This window comes from Chrysochloris asiatica, unplaced genomic scaffold (genome assembly GCF_000296735.1).
Source record: "Chrysochloris asiatica unplaced genomic scaffold, ChrAsi1.0 scaffold00025, whole genome shotgun sequence".
Taxonomy (NCBI): Eukaryota; Metazoa; Chordata; class Mammalia; order Afrosoricida; family Chrysochloridae; genus Chrysochloris; species Chrysochloris asiatica.
In genome coordinates, this window is record NW_006408543.1 from 23,330,226 (window position 1) to 23,335,907 (window position 5,682).

At 37.7% G+C, this 5,682-nt stretch overlaps 1 pseudogene; it reads left to right on the forward strand.

The window, feature by feature from the left end:
* The first annotated feature begins 1,232 nt into the window (after positions 1 to 1,232).
* LOC102820978 overlaps positions 1,233 to 5,682 on the forward strand; it is a 15,754-nt pseudogene continuing 11,304 nt past the window's right edge.

A 5,682-nucleotide genomic window follows, 5' to 3' on the forward strand; every position in this document is an offset into this window, starting at 1 on the left:
AATCATTAGTTAGAAGTAGAATAAGATATCTAGTCCCATTACAGTTCAAAAAATTATTTGAGTGTTGAGCCAATTATACATGCATTTTTAAGGTAAAACCAAAATAATAAGATAGGCAGCTCTTCTCACAAAACCTCCCTGTACAGTTACCATTGCCAGTGTGCTTGCCATATGTTGTTGTGGTGCTGGCAGAGAACCAACCAGGATGGACCCTTCTCAAGTTACATCTTTAGAGAAATGCCACAAGTTAGTAATACACTAATTTGTCCAAAGATATGTTACTCTTGATGACTCCTTTTCACATTTGCATGTTATCATGCTAGATAAGATTTCATCTGAATTCTTGCTTCATTTTGTAGTCTCTATACAGGAGTTTAATAATCACAGCAGAGTGGGGATTATGTGCATTTAACAGGTTTCTAGCAAGTTGCCAGAAATGCCTTAAGGATTTAAATGGTTTTTATCTTTTGAAACAACTCGCATATTTAAAACAATACTGAATGTTTTTTTTCTTCATATAGTTAATGGTGACTTAGAGAAGACTTTGTAGAAAACAGAACTTGAAGCTAGGGTTAATGGTGATGTTATATTGTTGTTGCTGAGAACTGTTGAGTCAGTTCTGACTCACAGCAACCCTGTATAAGGTTTCTGAGGAGCAGCTGGTGAGTTTGAACTGATGAACTTGCGGATCAAAACAACATTGCAGTACAGTGCTTATCCTATAGTACCACACCAGGACTCCAATGCTTTATTAGGGAAACGTAAACCCAAAACAGCAAGGGTCAAGAGAAAAGGAAGGGAGGAAGGAGGAATGCTAAGTAAAGAGATGTGTTATCAAGCAGATTCCCACTTCATGACAAGCCCCATAAATCCATAGCATATCCTTCAGCAGGTGCACCCTCTGAAAAGCGAGACTTTCCAGGTAGGTTCCATGGTGAAAACATGGCATCATCCATGGAAGAGAGGATGAAGAGAGAGTGTATGTGCTCATATCCAACCTCTCTGCTGTTTCCAACTGAACAAACATTGCTCCATGAGAAGCACTACCATCTGGTCCCATCAGCAACAACTTCCCAGATGGCAGGTTCAGGTTCTATGGTGTGGCTTTCATCCAGGTCTAGAAATGATGGGATGGGAGCAAACACTGGATGTAGGCTGAGTCTTGGCTCTGCAGTCCAGACCAAGTGGGAGGACATGGGAATCTTGGTTAGGTTGGCAGAGTACCTATTGGCATGGAAGTGGTTGATCAAAGCTGCAAGGTGGGTAGTGCCAAGCGATTCTGAGAAGTTTGTGCTTCATGCACATGATTTGCATTTGATGCAAGTAGTGTCTGAACTCTTGTCTTTGTCACAGGATATTTATAGATGGAAAGGCGTTATCCTCTTTTCTCATTAAGAAGGTATTTGGGTCATGAACAAATGCATACTTGTGTTGCATGAAGTTTGTATGATACTTTGCACATTTGATAGCATATCTCTGAGTGAACACTTTATTGGGGCCACTGCCAGGGTTTCGAAAAGCTCTGTGCAAGTGAGGGATCTTAACTATCATTTGATTCATGGTCAGTTCTCTCCGGAATCTGACAGCAACTGGGTGACATTGACCAAAGAAAATCTAAGAAGTTTCCACAACTGTGAAGTGGAACCATCTATAGAATGAAAGTATGAACCAGTTCTTATGATATAACATTCTATTATTGCATCTGCCAATTGTGAAACACTTTGAATTTGGGATTTATTCTCTACAAGAAACAAGTTCCCCATATGGATCTGGGAAAAATACCCATTCATACATTTTTAGGATTTGGCATTTATCTTTTATGTTACCCTCAATATCTTCCAACTGATTACTACAGGGAAGTTTTTTTTTTTTTAACATCATCAATATGTAGTAAGGCAGAAAAAACACACACACTATAACAGTACCTTTGTTAAAAGTTTCCATAACTGTAAAGTGGAATTTAAAAAATCACTAGCCTATTGCATAGGGATGTTAACAGGCTCAAACAAGATAATGGGCCTAAAGCATTCACCACCACGGTGTTACATACATAATAATAGCATCGGTGTGGTGCTGTAGGATAAGCATTGAACTGCTTAATCCAATGTGGACAGTTCAAACTCAACAGTCGCTCCTTGGAAACTCTATGCAGAGTTGCCATGAGTCAGAATTGACTTCACGACACATAACAGCAACAACAAATGTTGAATTCCTAAACTCTTAAATTTATTGTTATATGTCATAGTGATTGTGTTTGCTCATGAATCAATCGATTGACTAATTGAGTTAATTGTCAATACTGTTTATTCACCATCACATCTTGGGGTCCTGATGTGGCAATGCACACTGGACCATAAGGTCCGTTTGAACCAGAAAGTTCAAGTCCATCAGTCATTCTTCAGATACCTTACACAGGGTTTCCTTGAGAAAGAACTGACAATGGCACTTAACAACCACAATTATTTCTTAAAGCAAAGGCACTTGAAAACAACCATCATTTCTTAAAGGAAAATGTTTTGACTGATCAAAATATCTGATGTTACCAGAGATTTATTATATTCAGAGCTGGAAAAGAAGAAAGAAATGAGCACCTACCTTTCATAAATATTTTGTTTATAATTATTTATTGATACTTAAAAGGAGATCTGGTAGTATAGTGGTTACGAATCAGGTTGCTAATCTCATGGTCGGCAGTTCAAAACTACCAGCTGTTCTACGGGAGAAAGATGAGGCTTTCTGCTCCTGTAAAGATTTACAGGCTCAGAAACCCTGTACAGGGTCATTATGAGTCAGCATCGACTCCATGGCACATAACAACAATAACAAGCTATAAATTTATGAGTTCTAAAATTCAAATATTTTAGATGGAGCCATGTAATTGTTATAGTTAAGTGTTGTTGAGTGAATTCTGACTTACAGCAGTCCTCTATAGGGTTTCCAAGGAGCGAATGGGGGATTTGAACCGCCAACCTTGCAGTTAGAAGTCCAGTACTTATCATACAGTGCTACAGCCTTGAGGCTTAGAAAGATTAAATCAGTCTCCCATATCACTCCATTCTAAAGCAGCAGAATAGGAGTTAGTCACAGACTCATATGAATACTTAGAAAGTTAAGCTGTTTTCATGGTCTGCATGAATAAAGATATCCAGCACAGATGCATTATTTATAAAGTGAAGGTACCACCCTTATCTCTCAGTCTTGACCTTAAAGTAAATTAATTACCAAAACAAGGTATGATATTTTCATACTTGTATCTGGCTCATTAAAAGACTCAAGACCGGAGGAAATTGGCAAGGTAAGAAGACAGCTGAATTTTATTTTCAGTCAGAGTTAAAGTTAGTTGGTTTAATGAGTGCAACCAGACTAGGAACATATGTTGAAGAGTACCACCTAGGAAAAAGAAACTATAAAATATTACTCACAGCTCTTTACAGACTTTCTATTTGCTCAGGAATACACAGTTCAATATGGGAGCTCATGTACGGTTGGTGCCCTAAAGTTTGGGGACAAGATTCTGCTCATCAAATCAACTTGCCCATTGCAAAAAGGGCTTTCTTTCTTTCCTACAATAGGCTAATTACAATTCCCACAGGAGTCCATCTGTTTCTAATCTCTACTGTCAGCCTTGCCCGGTGGTATGCATTCAACCTGGCAATGACCTTATTGAGTATATATATGTTGTTGTTGTTGTTAAGTGCCGACGAGTCAATTCTGACTTATTAGGGTTTCCAAGAAACAACTGGTGGGTTTGAACTTCCAATCTTGGAACATATATATCCATGACCATATTACCGTTTTGTAGTTGAACTATAGAACCCAAGTGCAAAATCAGCATCTGTGTCAGTGAAATGATTTCTCACAAGGATAACAGGCCCACACACTTGCCTGGTAGCTGTGTTGGCTTATTTGACACAGACTGGGGCTAAAGAAGGAGAAGAGATATTGATTGATTTATTAGGAAGTAGAGGAGTGGCTGATGACACTGTGGGTTAGGCATTGGGCTGCTAATTTCCAAGTCTTCAGTTCAAGCCCACCAGCTGCTCCACGGGAGAAGCTGAGACGGTCTATTCTCCTAAAGATTGACAGTCTCAGAAATCCTGTATAAGGTCGCTATAAGTCAGAATCAATTTGAAGACAGTGAGGGTTTTTGTTTGTTTGTTAGAGGGATGTCTGGAAATGATTAACTTATTTTTTTAAGTTATATCATGGTTTTATTCAAGAAAATCATTTTTAAAACTATGAATAGATTTTTTTTTTTAACTCAACTTTTCTAGTGAATTGATTTTAAGTCACTCTGCTTGTCAAACCTAATAGAGAATCTGATATAAATGGATTAAAAGGAAGTCAGCAGTGGAAAAAATAATTGTTGGAAGGTCCTTGAACTCTCACTACAAATGCCCATTTACTTTTCTGAGTGGAAGTGTTAACACACAAAGTTTTTTTGTTTTTGTTTTTGTTTTTCTTTTCTTAAACAAAAAGGCAAATTAGAATCAATGAGTGTAATGCCAGCAGGGAGAAGTAGAAATTTTGATTTCTATGGTTAATAGTGTGGTGCTGTAGGATAAGCACTTAACCTCAAAGTTAGTTTGAACCACAAGGCCGATAGGTCAATCTCACCTCGGAAACCCTATGTAGGGTCACTATGAGTCAAAACTGACTCAATGAACTTAACAACAACAACACAGTTACTAGAGAGAGAAATGAAGAGTGGAAACAGAACTTGTAAAGCAGACCTACATATCCCAAGATCATCAAAGTCATTCATCATACTAAAGCATAGAAAAATAAATGTAAGCTAATAACCATCTTTCTGAGTCATCAGTAAGAAATTTAATATATGTTCAGCTTTAAGGAGATTAGGAAATAATATATTTTAAAAAGACTTTCATAGAAAACATAGACTGCCTTTCTCTTTTTTAATAAACAAATTGTGTCTACCTGAAGAATTCCTTTATTCTGCATTAGGTCTTACTGTAAGGATGCCGGGCATGAACTGTGGAGTCAGCGTGGCCTGTACTTGAACCCCAGATCACTTAGTGAGGACCACTGGACAGTGCTGGGCATGATCAGTATTAGTATGATCACATTTGAAAATAAATTGTGTGGTTAAATAAATAGGAATTGCTTTAAAAAATAAATTTGAAGGCAAGAGGAGCCTGCCTAGCACAGCAGAAATGTCACCCTGGAGAAAAGAAAGGTAAATCATGAATGCTTTGGTTTCATCACCTACAAAATGGAAATTAAAAATGCCTTTACTCACAGTTTTGTAGTAAGGGTTAAACAGATACTATTTAATGTACAGTGAAGAAGACAGAGTATTAATTCTTTTCTTCTCTCCATTTTCTCTGTTGTTCTTCATGTGGGGATTATTACACCAAGCCTTTCTTTAAATCACATAACTGACGATGCTTTTTCCCTCTTAGTCCAATAATTTTTGGATCTTATGGGTTCACTTGTGAACCTGCTGTTAAAATATATGTTGGAATCTTAGTCCCAATAGCTGTGAATATAATCTAATTTGGGAGTAGTGTTTTCATTGTTATATTAATGAGGTTCCATCTTGGTGGCATGGTGATTAGGGTCTGGTTTCTAACTGAGAGATCAGCAGTTGGATCCCACCAGCTGTTGCTGGGAGCATGATGTGATAGTCTGCTTCTGCAAAAGTCACAGCACTTTCTGGAA